The sequence below is a fragment of the Mesoplodon mirus genome (genome assembly GCF_964341445.2).
Source record: "Mesoplodon mirus genome assembly, chromosome: 6".
In the NCBI taxonomy this organism is placed as follows: domain Eukaryota; kingdom Metazoa; phylum Chordata; class Mammalia; order Artiodactyla; family Ziphiidae; genus Mesoplodon; species Mesoplodon mirus.
In genome coordinates this window covers 51,795,963-51,814,528 of record NC_138982.1, presented here as the reverse complement: position 1 = coordinate 51,814,528, position 18,566 = coordinate 51,795,963, and positions in this window count along the sequence as shown.

Here is an 18,566-nt window from a genome sequence, read left to right as displayed (position 1 = left end):
GGATTACCATCCTCCAAGACGTCCTTTTATCTAGCCCTGGACCATCCTACCTGCATTCCTCCCCAGAGGGTGGAAGGAGATGAGGGGAAGAGGCTGTTGGACAACAATAAACCTGCTTCACTAGAGCCCTTCCCCCACACCCCAGAGCACTCAGCCATCATTTGGAATCCATTTTCAGGTGGTAAGAGAGGGAGGTCTTTGAAAAGATCTGCTTATTTCCAATGCGTCCTTTATAAAGTAGGCACTCTAGTTCTTTGACCTTGCCATGCATCTTTCCTTTGAAATGGAAGCAGTGAAGACTTTAAAAACATTATCTCGGGCTTCCCTGGTGGCGCAGTGGTAAAGAATCTGCCTGCCAATGCAGGGGACATGGGTTCGAGCCCTGGTCCGGGAAGATCCCACATGCCGCGGAGCAACTAAGCCCGTGCACCACAACTACTAAGCCTGTGCTCTAGAGCTCGTGAGCCACAACTACTGAAGCCCGCGTGCCTAGAGCCCATGCTCCGCAACAAGAGAAGCCACTGCAATGAGAAGCCTGCGCACCGCAACAAAGAGCAGCCCCCACTCGCCGCAACTAGAGAAAGCCCATGCACAGCAACGAAGACCCAACATAGCCAAAAATAAATAAATAAAATAAATAAATTTATTAAAAAACAAACAAACAAAAAAACATTATCTCCTATTCTAGAGAGTTTTCCTTTTTCCACCCTTGGCCCAAACACTTAACCAAGCTAGAAATAGGGACTGCGTCACACAAATACAACTGGGTTTGTTAACACAGAACTCCTAATTCAGATAAGGAGGAACAGACGTGAATGTCCGTGGATGGTAAAATGTTTTCTCCAGGGTATCCTGATTAATCTAAAAGAAAGGCACACATGTTTCCCAATTAAGAAAATGCCTGCCAAGCAATTGGTAATACCATATGTCTAACCTCTTAAATGCAAATGAATGGCCAAAAGCTTTTTGATAAAAAAGAAAAGAATTATTTGCATTTGTGGCCTGGTATTCTGAACTTCCAAAATATCATCTTTGCATTTTGGTTATCTCCACTATTATCTTAAGTATACTATTTGATGGTGCTGTCGTAACTCTACAATTAATCTAGGGATATTTATCCTTCTCTCCTTTGTCTTTAAAAACACCATTTTCTCATTTTCTCATTTAAGGAGAGAACTCGGTGCATTCCCAGTATAGTTTTAAGTAATTTTTAATATTCAGTGATAAAGGTCTGTGCTTCCTACTTCACCACTGGGCTATCCATTCCTCCTCACAAACTCCTGAGGGATCAAATCAAAAAGCTTTTGAAAAATTAGAATAAATTCCATCTACTAACTCACCTTTTCCTTAATCTTTTCTGAGAAATTTGAAAGACTTGCTCAATAAATGCTAAAAAAATAATAAAGGCCAGAGAAAGTTCATAATTTCTTTCTAAGAGGAACATTTTCTTAAGTTCATCAAACTGGAATTTTCTAACTATAGGGGAAATAAGTAGCCTCATAAAGAGAGAATTCTGCTTTCATGTGTCCATTCAATGTACAGAATTGTGTTCTCCTGATCTAGGTATCTATATTTAACTTAATACTTTGTAAAAATGAGAGAAAAATTCATTGCAAAGAACTGAAACTTGCAATACAATGATAACCAGGCATAGATTATAACACATAGGACATGACTAACAAAGAATATTAGGTTGGTTCTAAGATGAATACCTCTTTGTTCAAGACCAACGAAGCTCCTTTACCAGTGGGATTAAGGGTATGAGCTCTCTTCAGTCTCATTCCAACTCCTTAGATGCCATATGGCTATTGCTCCACTAGGGTGTTGTCAATATATATATATATATATATATATATATATATATATATATATTTTTTTTTTTTTTTTTTTTTTTTTGTGGTACGCGGGCCTCTCACTGTTGTGGCCTCTCCCATTGCGGAGCACAGGCTCCGGACGCGCAGGCTCAGTGGCCATGGCTCACGGGCCCAGCTGCTCCGCGGCATGCAGGATCTTCCCGGACCGGGGCATGAACCTGCCGTCCCCTGCATCGGCAGGCGGACTCTCAACCACTGCGCCACCAGGGAAGCCCCAATTGTCAAAATATTTAAAACTCAGATTTGAACTTTGCTTAGGTACTTGTTAAATTAATAAAAATAATCTATAATGTTATAGTATACATATGATTTTATAATAAATGTAATATATATAATATAATTAATTCAGGGTTTACTCTTCTAAGTGTCCTACCAAACACTGCATTGTTTTTATTTCACTTAGTTCTCCCCTAATGAAACATAAACTCCATAAAGGCAGGGACATTTTTTTCCTATTCACCACTTTATCACCAGTGACTGAAACAGTGCCTGCTATGTAATTTGTCAAATAAATGTATGAACGTTGAAAGTATTATGATAAATATTTGACAGATGAAAAAACTAAAGCTCAGCAAAATTGCCTTGTCACAAAGCTATCAAAGAACAAGTCCCTTATCTAAGGTCAAACAGTAAGTTTTGAGGCTGAAGTATAACCCCGTTTTATCTGACTTCAAAAGCCAAAAGATATATTTCAGAGTAATAAAGTCTACTGCTATAAAAAGCACTGCTTTTTTCCATATGCTGTCTGTGAATTGTTAGCCTTGTCCCTCTAATCTGAGTGGGACACTTGGTTTCTTGATGTTCTTTGTAGGAGACTCCACTCTCTCCTCTGCTATTAAGATAGGAAGCATTAAAGCCCTCTGTAGGAATACTGTTCCTACTTGGTGCCAAACTGAAAAGTGGTCTCCCATATGGGCAGGAAGGTGATACTTCCCACGTACCACAATTACACACAGCTCACAGCAATATCTCAAGACAGTACATACTTTTTAATACCAAATATTATATAGTTTGTATTGGGTCCCTCTATTCTCTCAGCCATTTACCTTCTTTGCGTTGGATATTTACAATTTTCCTGCTTTTCCCCAAACTAACTTCCTATCCTCAATTTTTTAAGATACAGGCTGCATTCAGAAACTGAATGATACTCTTATTAAAAACTTGTGTTCAAGATTGAGCAAAAACTAGAAAGCAGTAAAACATGGATGGACCTTGAGGGTATTATGCTAAGTGCAATAAGTCAGATGGAGAAAGACAAATACCATATGATTTCACTCATATATGAATATAGAAAACAAACAAATAAACAAAATAAATGAACAAACCAAACAAGCAAAAACAAACACATAGATATAAAGAACACAGTCGTGGTTACCAGAGGGGAAAGGACAGGGAGGAGGATGAAATAGATAAAGGGAGTCAACTGTATGGTAACTGATGGAAACTACATTTTTGCTGGTGAGCATGCTGTAGCGAATACAGAAGTAAAAACATAATGTTGTACACATGAAGCTTGTATAATGTTATAAACCAGTTACCTCAATAAAAAATAAAACAGGGCTTCCCTGGTGGCACAGTGATTGAGAGTCCGCCTGCCGATGCAGGGGACACGGGTTCATGCCCCGGTGCGGGAAGATCCCACATGCCGCGGAGCGGTTGGGCCCGTGAGCCATGGCCGCTGAGCCTGCGCGTCCGGAGCCTGTGCTCCGCAACGGGAGAGGCCACAACAGTGAGAGGCCCAGTACCGCCAAAAAATAAAAAAAATAAAATAAAATAAAATAAAACAAACAAGTAAATAAATAAAATTAGTGTTAAAAACGTGCTTCCTTGACTGTTTGTTTGTGGGTCTCTGTTCCCCGCTCCTTGAGGAGGAGCACTCTGGTGTAGCTGAGGGAGTCCTGGCTGCACCGTTTCTAGCCGTGTGAAAAACTTTCATTTTCTCAATGTGTAAATCTTGGGATAAGTTAAAACTTACCTTAAGGGCTGTTATTTGATCACTGAAATTTTTAAATTTGTTGTTTTACTCTGCAGGTAATAATATAAGCACATGTTACAAAATTCAAAAATACAAAAGAATATTTAGTGAAAAGTAAATGTCCCACCCACCCTTGTCTTCCAACTCGGAAACTAAGAACTGTTTCCTATGAGTCCTACCAGAGAAATCCTTTGCATATTCAAGCAAATGTAATTTTTATTAATGTTTTAACAGTATACCTGGTGTTCTGTCTCTCTTTTTTTTAATCTATCAACATTTCCTTAAGGTCTTTCCATATAGGAGAGTTCACCAAAATCTTACTCATACTTTAGAAAAGCTGTATGGGATTATTTCTGTACCATAAAAAATTATCTTTTGATTAATGTGGAAGAACAAACAGGTAAGAACATTCAAGACATTTTGAAAAGAGAATAATGATAAAGAGAGAATTGGCCTACTCAGCTACCTAAATGTCAAAATAAATTCTGAAACGTAAGTAAAACAGTGCAATACTAGTGCAAAAGAGACCACAAACAGAAAGAATATTAAAAAGACCTAGTAGTATACATTTAAAAAATTGGTATATGATAAAAGCTATGTAATATTTGGATATTTGGAAAAAGTTAAATTATATAACTATCACGTCCCATATATATTCCAAATGGATTAAAGAGTTAAACATAAAAGAAAAAAATGAAACCATAAAAGAAGTAAAAGAAAATGTAGGTAAGCATCTATTTGATCTTGGAGTTAACAAGGCCTTTTTAAGCAAAAGATGAAACTATATCAAAATCAACCGTACCAAAGAAACTATAGCAGAATCAAAAGAAGAAACTATAAAGAAAAGTGATAGATTTCTACGATTTCTATTTCTATAAGTTTGACCGTGTGTAGAGTAAAAATTTCATTGCATGAGAAAAATTAATAGGCAAGTTACAAAAAGAAATATTTTGGAACATATATGACAGACAAATGGCTAACAACCTTTATACTGAAAGAGGTTTCACCGATAGTAAGAAAAATAAAAACCATCCAATATAACTGTAAGCCAAGTACATAACTTGACAATTCACTAAAGAAAAGCTTATACAGGGCTTCCCTGGTGGCGCAGTGGTTGAGAGTCTGCCTGCCGATGCAGGGGACACGGGTTCGTGTCCCAGTCCGGGAGGATCCCACATGCTGTGAAGCGGCTGGGCCCGTGAGCCATGGCTGCTGAGCCTGCGCGTCCGGAGCCTGTGCTCCGCAATGGGAGAGGCCATAACAGTGAGAGGCCCGCGTACGGCAAAAAAAAAAAAAAAAAAAAAAAAAAAAGAAAAGCTTATACAAATGGCCAATAAACATTTTAAACCTATATCTAACTTGCCAGTAATATAAAATGGTAAGTAATGCTACATGAACAATGAAGTGTCTTTTTTTTTCCATTTGTAAAGTTGAGAAAGATAAATGCACAATTCTCAGTACTAGCAAATGCTCAGTAAAATCGATGCTTTCATATTCTTACTACCTTTCTGAAGGGTAATTTGGTATGTTATTCAAAAGCCTTAAAGTTGTGAATTTTTGTCTTGTATTTCTTTTTATAAGAAGTTATTCTGGTAAAATGATCAGATGTGTACCAAAAGATTTATGTATAAGAATGTCCATAGAACATGGAGAAAAGTTTCAAACAACTTATATGGCCATCAGTGGTATGTTCGTATATACATATTTTGCTAAACTAGGCAATTGTTAAATTTACGTTTTACAGAAAATGTAATGAGAAAAAAGTTCTCGATAAATAGTTAAATGAAAATCAGATTATAAAAGATTGTATGCAGTCCATTTTAAACATGTGTACATAAATGTATATAAACATATATATATATGTCCTATAAAAAAAGATAGAGTTTCATACAAACTGATATTTTTCTGAGTGAACTGGTAAAGAATAATTTCTTTAATTTTGTACAGAAAAGTATTATCTTTATAATCAGAAAAAGTCAAAAACTGTCATTTTAAAATTAGAATCAGAGCAAACATCCCTGACTTAGATATCTAACTATTATTGTGTCACATTATTTGTATCAGACCTTACTGAATGTTGCTTGGATATAAATTTTCTTTAAAAAAATGCAAACAAATAAATACTATTTCAGATCATCTTTAGGAAATCTCTCAACTCTAAGACTAAAGTCCAAAATATCCCCTGAGAGGCTCTAGATATTATTAAGATATTTTTATGTTTTATGTTTCTGCTTTGTGTTGAAGCAGTTGTTTAGATAAAAAAGTAATTGTGTAAACAAACACTGCTGAAGCCTAATTAAGAAACTAAAATACCAGTAAGTGTGACCATGTAGGTAAAAGGACTAGGATAGTTCCTGTTGTTATATGTAGGCATCAGCCATGGAATTTGCCAAGATAAGTCAGCAACAACTATGACATATGTTCAAGTTCTACCATTGGCACAAAAACCAAGAATCAGCCTAGTAATCTAGGTCAAGAATTCATTTCAGCATGAATCACAATTTTTTAAGAGTGATTTGCCAATAATTTTTCAGTTTCTTTTCATGGTTTTCTGAGAAAGTCCAAAGCCATGATTTAGTTACATTACTTGAACTGACAACAAAGCTAGGCATGCATGAGAAAATCATTACTAATGTGTTTAAGCACCCTTAAATCTGTTTGTATTTCACTTCTCCCACGCTATTAGGACAAGCAGCTCCACTCTAGTTTTCCAGTACTTCTAATCAGGGTTCAATTCCCAAAATCAGATGAAACTCAGGACTACTTTAATTATCTAGAGATCTTCCGAGATACCCCAAAATGTCTTTTGATGCCCAGTTACTCAAAAATGTGTCAGCACCAAGGGCAGTAATACCTGCAAGTCCATTTTACATAAAACTTTTTAGCTAGCATTTCTTGATTGATTGATAGCTGATAAATAGCAGTATATATCAATCCAAAATAGACTGTGGTAGATTATTACTTTAAAATGGAAGAAATAGATTTTAGCACACCAATGCTGCCACTGAGAACAAGAAGGAAAACCAAGATAAAAGATGGTAATCATCTGTTTGAAGTCAGCAGACTGCAGGAACAGAAAAGAGAATTGGAAGAACCGTACTCCAGAGAGGGGAGAACGTAGCAGAAGTAAATGGACTTCTGCAGTCACTTTTACTCTAGAGGCATTTGCCAATTCTGTGAATGGGCACAAGGATGAGAATCCATTTCGTACCCAAAAAAGGATGCTACTGGAGGATGGAGAGAGAAAAAACTACTAAGTCTTTGGTGGAGATATGTCGGGGAGCCTCAGGCATACTGCTGGTTTTCCTCTCACAGCAGTTACCAATTTCTGGAGCAGTAGCAGGCAGAAAACTAAACCTTAAACAGAAAGTTTCTGAAAGACTAGGTAAAGCTTTGGCAGTCTCATAAAAATATACCATTAAATAAGTGAAAAGCCAGACCACAAAGTGAGAGAAAATATTTGCAACAATGTATCCAACAAAGATTTATAGCTAAAATATGCAAAGAATTAAGTATCATTATCATACTAAGTGAAGTAAGTCAGACAGAGAAAGACAAATATCATGATATCCTTATACGTGGAATCTGAAAAAAATGATACAAATGAACTTACTTACAAAACAGAAACAGACTCACAGACTTAGAGAACAAATTTATGGTCACCGGTGGGGGGGGCAGAGTGGGCGGGGAGGGATAGATTGGGAGTTTAGACATGTACACACTGTTATATTTAAAATAAAATGCCTTTCCATTAAATAAATAAACTTTTGTTACATTAAGCCATTGCTGGCGGCGGGGGGGCAGAAATTTTTCTATCTGTTAATACATTTCCTTTGTAATGTAAAAATACATGTGCATTTTCTCTCACCATGATGATATTAGCCATAAATTGTCTATTTTATGATTCATTCATTTAAAAATCACTCTTGGATTTGTCTAAACTGCTGTTTTTGTTTTAAAATGAATTAAGTTTTTGAATAAATTTTTAAATACTGAAAAATAAATAGAAGGGAGCCCATCTAGGACTTCCTAAGAAGTCAATAAAGACAACCTATAGAATGGGAGAATATATTTGCAAATGATGCAACCAACAAGGGATTAGTTTCCAAAACATACAAACCACATACAGCTCAATAACAAAAAGACAAATAACCCAACCAATAAATGGACAATAAAGCAAATAAATGTAATCACGTGATCTAAAGCATTGTAATGAAAAAAATAAATAAAAAGAACCCATGATATAATCCACTCAGAAACAAATGGGCAAAAGAGATTAATAAGCACTTCACAAAAGGACAAACCCATTTGGATAATCATCATAAGGAAAGGTGCTTAACTTCATTAATCATCAGGAAAGTGAGAATTTAAATCACAAAGCCATTACCACTACACATCTACCAAAAAAGTTAAAAATAAAACAAGTAGATAACAATTCCAAATGTTGGTGAAGATGTAGAGCAACTGGAACTCTCATACATTGCTGGTGGATCTATACACTGGAAAAATGCTTGACAGTATCTACTAAAGCTAAGCACATACACATCCTTGGTTCAGGTATTCCATTCCTTGGTAGACTAAAGCTAAGCATATACACATTCTTGATCCAGGTATTCCATTCCCTGGTAGAAACTCTATAGAAATGTATAAGAGACATATACAGGAGACATATATGTCTCCTGAGACATATACAGGAATGTTTACAATGGCACTGTCATAATATCCCCAAATTGGAAACTACCCAACAATCTAAGAGTAGACTGGATAAATAAATAGTTGTATATGTATACAATAAATACTGTTTAGCAGTGAGGATGAACAAATTAAAACTGTATACAACAATATGGATAAATCTAATGGACAGTAAAAGAAACTAGACCCAAAAGAGTGCAAATGTTATGATTTTACTGATAAAAGTATCCAAAACAGACAAACTTAGCCTATGGTGTCAGAAGTCAGGAGAGTGGTTACTCTTAGAGGCTTAACAACTACAAGGGGACAAAAGAGGGCTTCTGGGATCTGGACAGTGTTCTGTTTTTTTTTTTTTTTTTTTTCTTTTTGCGGTATGCGGGCCTCTCACTATTGTGGCCTCTCCCGTTGCGGAGCACAGGCTCCAGATGCGCAGGCCCAGCGGCCATGGCTCACGGGCCCAGCCGCTCCGCGGCATATGGGATCCTCCCAGACCGGGGCACGAACCCGTATCCCCTGCATCGGCAGGCGGACTCTCAACCACTGCGCCACCAGGGAGGCCCAGTGTTCTGTTTTTAATCTGGGTGCTGACCACATGGGTTTGTTCACTTTATAAAATTTATTCTGATACACACTTTTATTCTACACTTTTTGAAGATATATTTAAAAGTTTGCAGCAAAATCTATATGTGTATAGAAAGAGGAGCTGCCATTAGCTAGATTAAGATAACTGTCTTAGACTGAGATCAGTATCAACACTCCAGTGTGTATTAAATTCTCCTGTTAGATGCAATTGATTTCTACATTTGTGACTATAAAACTACTTTACAAATATTACTTAAATGCCTAATTGCTATGTTAGTGGTAAAACTTAAGTCGAAGATATGATATGATTCCCAACTTCATTTTACAAAAATACTTTGTATTTACAAAGTATTTACAGTCTGTTTGGGGAGATAAGATTAGAGACAAAATTAGCAAACAGAATTTAAAGTCTAAACTCCTCTTGAATCTTGGGAGTTTTCAGCTGATTGAGTTTGGGAAATTGCTCCAGCCACCAAGATATCCTTTGAGGATCACATTTTCTGCTCACAGAATATGATGTTAATTTTTAAGGTTTCTTGCATGTTTACAAGGGATATTGACTTATTGTTTTCTTTTCTTGTAATGTTTCTTAGTAATACTGACCTCATAACCTAGGAAGTATTTCTCCTTCAAATATCTGGAGGAGGTTTTGTAGCATGGTACAAACATTTGATAGAATTGGTAAGTGAAGACATCTCACTTGGAATGTTCTTTGTGCATAGGTTATCTTTAATAGATAGTGGACTATTTAAGTTATCTAATTATTGTTTTTTCCAGTTTTATTGAGAAATAATTGACATATATCACTGTAAAAGTTCAAGGTATACAGAATGATGGTTTGATTTATATAAATTGTGAAATGATTACCACAATGGATTCAGCTAACATTTATCTTCTCATAGAGATACAATAAAAAGAAAAGAAAGGAAAAAAAAGGAAAACAATTTTTTTCAAAATTATGGAATACTTCATAAATTTGCATGTCATCCTTGCGCAGGGGATAATCTCTGTATCATTACAATTTTAGTACATGTGCTACCAAAGCAAGCATGTTATTTAATTTTTGAATTAGCTTTGGTAGATTGTGACTTCCTATGAATTTGTCTTCTGCTGGTAATAAATTCTTTCTGTATTCATTTGAGAAAAAATATTTATTTTGCCTTGAGTTTTGAAATATATTTTCACTAGGTACAGAATTTTAGGTTGCTATGTTTCTACTTCAAACACTCTATTATCTTTTTTCTTGAATGGTTTTTGATGAAAAGTTTGCTATAATTCAGATTTTGTTCCACTTTTTTACTGTTTCACCTTTACTAAGCTGCCTTCAAGAATCTCTCCTTAGTTTTGGTTTTCAGCAGTTTGCCTATGATATATACAAATATGTTTATATTATATTCTGTATGGGGTTTTCTGAGCTTCATATATCTGTTGTTCGTTATTGTTAATTAATTTCATAAATTCCCACCATTATCTATTCAAATATTTATTCTGTCTACTTCTATTTCTTTTGTCCTTCTGGGAATTCAATTATTTATATTTTTAGACCATTTGCTGTTGACCCACAGCTCTTGAATATTATGTGTACATTTCTAACTCTTTCACTCACTTTGCATTTGATTTTGGATAATTTCTGTTGACCTACCTCCACATTTAGTCATTCTTCATCAACGGCATCCAGTCTGCTAATCAGCCCATTGAAATAAATCTTCCTTTCTGATATCCTATTTTTCTTAATTTCTAATATTTTATCTCTTAAAATAATTTTTATCTCTGCTGCAAGTCCCCATCTGTTCCTGTATGTTGTCCACCTTTTTCACTAGATTTTTAAACATATTAATCAGAGTAATTTTAAACTCCTGTCTAATTGATCTAACATGTATATCATCTCTGTGTCTGGTTCTGTAGATTTTTCTTCTTACAATGAGTCCTTTTTTTTTTTCTACTTTATGTGTATTATGCAACTTTTGATTGGCTATTGAACATCACATATCAAAGTATAGTAGAGTCTGCTCTTTGAGGCAAATAGCTTTTATTCCCAGAGATGGGCATGACACTTCTCTCAGGCTATTAGTGGAGGTAGGGTTTGATTCAATCTAGTCAATAACTGAATTGGGTTTGGTTTTGTTGTTATTGTCATTATCCTCAGGGCATCATGGAATTCAAATACCTTCAGTGTTGGGTTGCCACTACCTTCTTAATGTAGAACCAGGGATCCTGGGCCCACACAAAGCAGAAGGCTTCTGGTGTTCTTATTCTACCCTACACTTTCAGAAATCCCTGAATGTCTGAATCACAGAAAGAGTCTCTCTACACTCTTGTCCACTGGTGGGTTGCTCCTGCTTGTTACCTGGTGCTAGGTTTATGGTGGGGGTGAAAAGCGTGCTTAGTTCTCCTTGTCCAATCTCAGGCTCAGGCAAGGCTTGTTCACATGGGCCTTGTGGGTGAAGCATTTTCAGCGTTTCTTCCTCTTCTCCCTCCCGTAGAAGCCAGACTTTTATAAAAATCTGTGTCAGATTTTAGGCAGTACATCATTTTCTGGCCCTTCACAAGTGGTAGCAGATCTTGCATTGTACTAGTGCAGAATTTTAGGACCAAAAGGTTTTTCTTCCCCTCCAACGGCATACTTGATGGCAACTGTTTTGTATCTTCCCCCAGTGGCTAAGAATTTTGTTTCATATGAGAGAAGGATCTGGTGAAGTAAGCTGTGTTTTTTGCTGTGTTTTGTTTCCCGTGTTATCAAATCACCTCCTGCATATCTGAATTAGGAGGTAGAGAGGGGTTCTCCAGTCTCCTGCCCTACACCCAGTCTCTCTTTGAGCATTTATTGTATTGATGGATCAGTGGAGAAGAGTTTGTGGGTGAAGACAAATTTTCCTTCTCTCTGGGGCTTTCAGGTTTTTTTTCTTTTCTTCTTTTTTTTTTTTTTTTTTGCAGTACGCAGGCCTCTCACTGTTGTGGCCTCTCCCATTGCGGAGCACAGGCTCTGGATGCGCAGGCTCAGCGGCCATGGCTCACGGGCCCAGCCGCTCTGCGGCATGTGGGATCTTCCCGGACCGAGGCACGAACCCATGTGCCCTGCATGGGCAGGCGGACTCTCAACCACTGTGCCACCAGGGAAGCCCCGGGGTTTTCCGTTTTTTTAAACTGAAATCTTCACCTACTCTTGGCCTTTAAGAAGTATTTACAGTACTGACTGGTTTTTTTTCTTACATACTTTTATGACAGCAAGTATTCTTCCCACACTCTGCCAAAGTTGAAAAGATTTGTGTCTGCTTTCCTCCTGCCAAGGGATCTGTCACTTTTCAGAATTCAGTTTTCTTGGCTGTCTTTTGACCTCAGCGCTCTGATAGCTTTGGGATAAGTTATAATTTTGTAGATCATCTGCTTTTTCTCATCATCAGGATGGGAGCAAAATTCTTTTGCAGCTTTCAGCATCCTAAGTTGAAGAGCCACCTGTTAGGATTTTCATTGGAATTAAAATCTACAGAACAATGTTGAAAGAATTTTCATCTATACAATATGAGTATTTTAATCCACTTAATTTAGTATAAAATTTTTGAGTGGTTAATTTATAGCAATCATGGTTTTTATCATTGTCATAATATAATACTGTAAGTATCCACCCTTGCTGAAAATTACCCTTACTGAAGTCCACATCTCCTCTGGTAGCAAAGGCAGGGAGTAAATGTGAAAGGAAGATAGTGATATCACCTTTTTTCTCCTTTCACAGGGCATAATAACACCCACTCAAAGTCAAACAGCTACTAATTGATTACAGATATGTCTACAACCCCAAAATTATTGACCCCAGTCCACGGGTCTTTCCACTACACACTTTTCAAATTTTTAATTTCTGTTCCTATAGCCAAACCTTTCAACTTTGGATATTTGTGCTGAATTTTTTGAAGAAAGGAAGGTCTTTACTTCTACAGAGTTTTTTTTCATATTCATCTTTATCAGTGCTTTTATCCAGGCCTATCATTTTTTTTTTTTTTTTTTTTGCGGTACGCAGGCCTCTCACTGTTGTGGCCTCTCTGGTTACAGAGCACAGGCTCCGGACGTGCAGGCTCAGCGGCCATGGCTCATGGGCCCAGCTGCTCCGTGGCATGTGGGATCTTCCCGGACTGGGGCACGAACCCGTGTCCCCTGCAATGGCAGGCAGACTCTCAACCACTGCGCCACCAGGGAAGCCCCAGGCCTATCATTTTTGTCACTTTACTTCCTATATACATTTGTATTCTTGGTAATCTCTGGGATTTCATCACTTGAAGTTCTTTCTTTCATCAAACTTAGAAGAAAAAAAAACTTTTAAAATTAAATAATCTAGCAGATAGGCCTTGCCATTGTCTACTTGAATTTGAAGTCCTGAAATTAGAAGACTAAGGATGGATTTTAAGTTAGTTAGCTAGTCATCTTATAACTCAAATAAACATGGTCATTGTCATGGAGATGGAAATCAGGATCCAGATATGAAGGAAGGGGGACATTAGAACTAGGGATGGAGCAAATTACCCTATAGAAGGACAGTGGTAACAGCATTCAATGCAGTAAAATAAAATAGGTGTTGTCTGAAGTTTTTCCCAGACTTACTGCTTTCTTTCTATGCTTCATGTATATTTATAGACTTCTGATGAACTTCTCCTGGAAGGAGAAAAAGAGTTCAACAGAACTTGATAGTAAATAATTATAATAATTTCCAAAAAAACAGTTAGTTACGGAACAAGATTTCAATCAGGTTGTCTAACTCTGCAGCAGGGTTCAGGAAAATAAGGCCCACAGACTAAATCTGACCTGCCACTTGTTTTTATAAATAAAGTCATATTGACACACAGTCATTTCTACTCCATCCTCCTTGTGCAACCACAGAGATATTTTAAACCACAGATTTAATTGTGTACTTCTTACTAAAAACCTTCTAAAGGCTTCCTATTGTTCTAAATCTCTTTATATAGCATATAAAACTACTCATAATATGATCCCTGCTTACCTAAGCAGACTCCACATTTATCCCTATTTCCCATCTTATATTCTGTATTTCAGTTGTGCCTTTACTATATTTACTCTCTTGCCTCTGGGCCTTTGCACATACTTATCTTTGGCCTCAATCAACTCATCTTATCTCATCCTTCTGGTCCCAACATAGAAGTCCTCATTTCCTTGGGAAAGACCCAGACACCCAAAAGTTCCATGTGCTCCCATAGAACCCAGAAAAACTGCTACCAACAGTGATCATACTGTTATCTATTTTGTTTGAGGTATATATCAGGGGTTGGTAAACTACACCCCATAGGCCAAATCCAGACTACTGTCTGCTTGTATAGTCCATGAGCTAAGAATAGTTTTCACTATTTTTTTTTTTTTTTTTTTTTGCGGTACGCGGGCCTCTCACTGTCGTGGCCTCTCCTGTTGCGGAGCACAGGCTCTGGACACGCAGGCTCAGCGGCCATGGCTCACGGGCCCAGCTGCTCTGTGGCATGTGGGATCTTCCTGGACCGGGGCACAAACCCGTGTACCCTGCATCGGCAGGCGGACTCTCAACCACTGCGACACAAGGGAAGCCCTTCACTTTTTAAGAAAAGTGATATTTCACGACATGCCAAAAACTTATACAAAATTCAAATTTCATTGTCCATACATTCAGTCTTATTGGAGACCAGCTACACTCATTTAGTTACATATTGCCATTCACTAGGGAAGGTATTGCAGATATAAGGATAAAAGAGAAAATACTATCTCAGGCCCCCCAGCTTACAGCAACCACAATACCTTTCCCAGTGTGTGGCCCATAGAAAGCACTCAATAATTATTTATGGCATTAATAATGTGTGAATAAGTAAGTAAAACTATTTTGCCCAGGAATCGGCTGCAATTAAGCATAGAATCTAGCCAGATTTTTCAATTCCTAGCCAAGTACTCTCTGCAACTAGGTCAGGCCTCCTACCCTATGATTTTAGAACAATATTACTCTTAGAGTAATCATGGAATTAAAATTCCTTCCAGTTGCTACATAGTCTTAGATAGTCCCTAAAATAGGGTTCTAATATGCTGAAGTGTTCCTAAGAAAACCTCCCCTGTTATGCCCACAAAGAGTAAATAATGATAGAGGATCACTTCTGTTCAGAGCTCCACTTATTTAAAGCAGCATTTTGATAAGTTCAGGCATACCTCAAAAGCACAGCTTATATGGAAAAAAGTATATAAAAGCAAGCACCGTGATTAACCATATCCAGATGGGAGAAAAATGTGTTGACATTTCAGCAAGAACCATCTTCAGTTCAAGCCAAAAAAAATCCCTATTTATACTTTCTAGTCAGCCAATATTTCCAGCTGCATGGATTCTCTGGTGAACAAACAGTCCAGTGCACAGAATAAGGTCACTGAAGAATGTGGCAGTAATCACAGACCGTAATTAAGCAGTAATGACCTCAACCTGAAGCTTTCTTCAGGATTAATGAATACCTGAGAAGCCAGTGGCCTGAGGCAGCCCTCATTCCATCCAGAATACACTGGGATAAAGTGAGCACTATAAACAAAATGTGTTTCCAGTCTAAATCACTCCCCAAAGTTACCTTTTCCACTATTATGTCACAGAGTTGGATTTTTTATGACACTCATTGTGGGGGGAAAAAAAAAGATGAAGTTCAATCAAGAAAAGAGAAAGAAAAGTTTGGAATTCAGAAACAGTAGGGGATTTCTCTGGAGTGGGGAGATGGAGGTGAGTGTGAACTATATTTAGGATATTCAGCTTTAATTTTCAGTTTAGCTCTGAATCATAGGAATAAGAATACTTATTATGTGCCAGATGATGCCAATAAATTTACCACTTTAGTAAATGTGAAGTGTAATAATGATTAATATCAATAACTGTTATAGTTATCATTACTATGGCTTTTTATGCCTTGGCTTAACTGATGAGAAGAGAGGGAACAAGCAGACTATCAGGTTAATAAGGTGACCATCAAAATATTAGTCATCATTTACTTGCTGCTTACTCTATGGCAGGCACTTAATGGATATTCTGTCTCTTCCCTTAGAGGTTGAACATCATTACCTCCTTTTCATAGATAAGGAATCTGAGAATCAGAGAGGTTAACTAATTTGTCCTAGGTCATTCTAATCAGTGTAGGAGTTGGGATTCAAGCCTGGGTTCCTCTCACTCCAAAGCCCAAACCTGAAATCACTATGTGCTATGAGCTTGCTGATCTGAAAGTCCTCTGTCAATCATTTAGAAGTAATGAGATAGGATTGTCAGGATGAATGTCAATGGGGAAACTGAAATGGTAGTAGAAGATCAAAGTCATTAACAAGCTACTAAAAGGTCCTTTTATGTGTATTGGGAATGTTAGATGGGAAAACTCAAGAGTGACGAGGATTTTAATGTGGAGTCTGCTCTTTGTGCCATCCTCGGGGCTTGGTAGCATTTCCATGTCTTGATATGAATGTAGGAGCCCCATTGTAGCCATAGGTTCCAAAAGGTACACTACAGTCACACTAGCCAACCTCAGTCCACCATGTCAGAAATTTGTTCAGTAAAAGACTAAGGTTTATTTTTTAAATGAGAGACTTAATTGTAAATATGCCTGAGAGAGTTACCGGTTGTGACTTAAATCCATCCTGAGATGGGAAAAACTGCTATTGGTACCTTTCTTAAAGATAAGAGTAGGAGGCTAGTTTTACAGCTTGAGGAATTAAATACTGTATTGGATTATAAAAAAATCCTTTATATGAATACTAAAATAAGGAAAAGGAGAGTTGGGAAAGGGCATATTTATTTGTCTACTGCAGACAAACATGGAAAAGATAAAGTAACCAGATGCCTACCTCCCTATTCTCACTGCCTGGTCCCAAGTTGGGTAGCCAGGCATACCTTCTTCCTTAGGATAGATGGGTCTGATGAGCGAGAAAACATGAAAGATGTTTTGGACAACTGCTGGGTTGGCCAAAAAGTTCGTTCTGGTTTTTCCATGAGATGTCACGGAAAATAGTAACAATAGTTGACTTCGCCGAGAATTTATTTTCAGCTATGTCTTATTCTTTTAGGAGAAATGAAAGCCTACAGTGGGGTCGCAGAGCCTCCTCCAAAGACACAAAATGTGACGTGTCCATTCCACTCATGGACTTCCTCAGTGTGAGAAGCAGACCTGATCCTAGTGGTCCCTTTCTTCCTTGTTGTTACATCACTATGACCTCAACTGATTTACCTTACTTAGGAAGACAACATTTGGCAATATTCAAGCAAACAAAATCTTGGCAGCCAGGTCTCAGATACTAGAGTAAAATTATGTTTGGACTATGGTATTTTAAAGCCAAAACATACTCAGTTCTTAAACTAAACTTTATATGACCTCTGCCTTCCTTTTTCCAAAGGGAGAAAAAATTTAAGACTATTTGGGAGGAAATTCTCAATACTTTGAGACCATTTGCTTTACCTTTCCTCATTTTCAAGGTCAGATAATCACAAACACAACTTGAAAAATCTCCCATTTGGCCATGAGCTACCAAATTCAGAGAGTAAAGTAGAGTGAACAGAAAGAGAAGAGTGAAGAAGCTATAGACATGGATGACTAACTTTACTTAATTTGTAATAAATAGAAATCTTGCAAACTCTTCAAAGCAGAAAATTATCTTACATTCAAACACAATGGCCAAGATTGGGACAGAAGAGTGTCAACTTCTGAATGAGTAAGAAACCTGTTTGCAAACTGATGCTAAGGCAATAATTAGAGAGAGGAGAGGAGAGGGTGAAGAGGAAAGGAGAGGGGTACATGTGTGGGAGAGGGAGAGAGAGAGAGAGAGATGGGGGCAGGGAGGAGGAGAGTTACTGAATAAAGAATTAAATAAAGAGTCACTAAATTTAATAACTTTTCTAAATTATGAATAATTTACAATCTAAGGTCTAGTCCCATTCAAGTCCCAGTCTGGGCTCCCTAGTACAAGATGAGTGTTGAAAGAAGGAATGAAAAGGAGATAATAAAATCCATTCTCAGCTTCTGGTTATAGAATATAGAGGAAAAGAAGCACAATGATTCTATGCCTCTCTGCTGATATTGTTACCTAAAAGACATTTCCCTCAACCACAAGTGGTTAGCTGTTAATTTTGGAAATAGTAAAAGACCCCAGGTGGCAATTAATTAGCTGGTTTTCCAGAGGATTCAGTGAGTAAAAATTTTGTCATTTTTGCATTTGTAGACAATTATTTCATCCCACTTAACTTCATTCTCTAAGCTACTTCTAATTTGATGATTCTCAATCAGAAGTATGCATTTGAACCATCTGTAAAACTTTTTAAAACTGCATATCCTCTCCTCATTCCAGGTCTAAGGAGTAAGAATCCTTAGAAGGAGGGGCACCCATATGTGTATTGATTAAAATGTTAAGAGCATGGTATCAAGGCTGTTTCAGATCAACTAAGTAATTACCTAACACTCTATTTCATTCCAAAG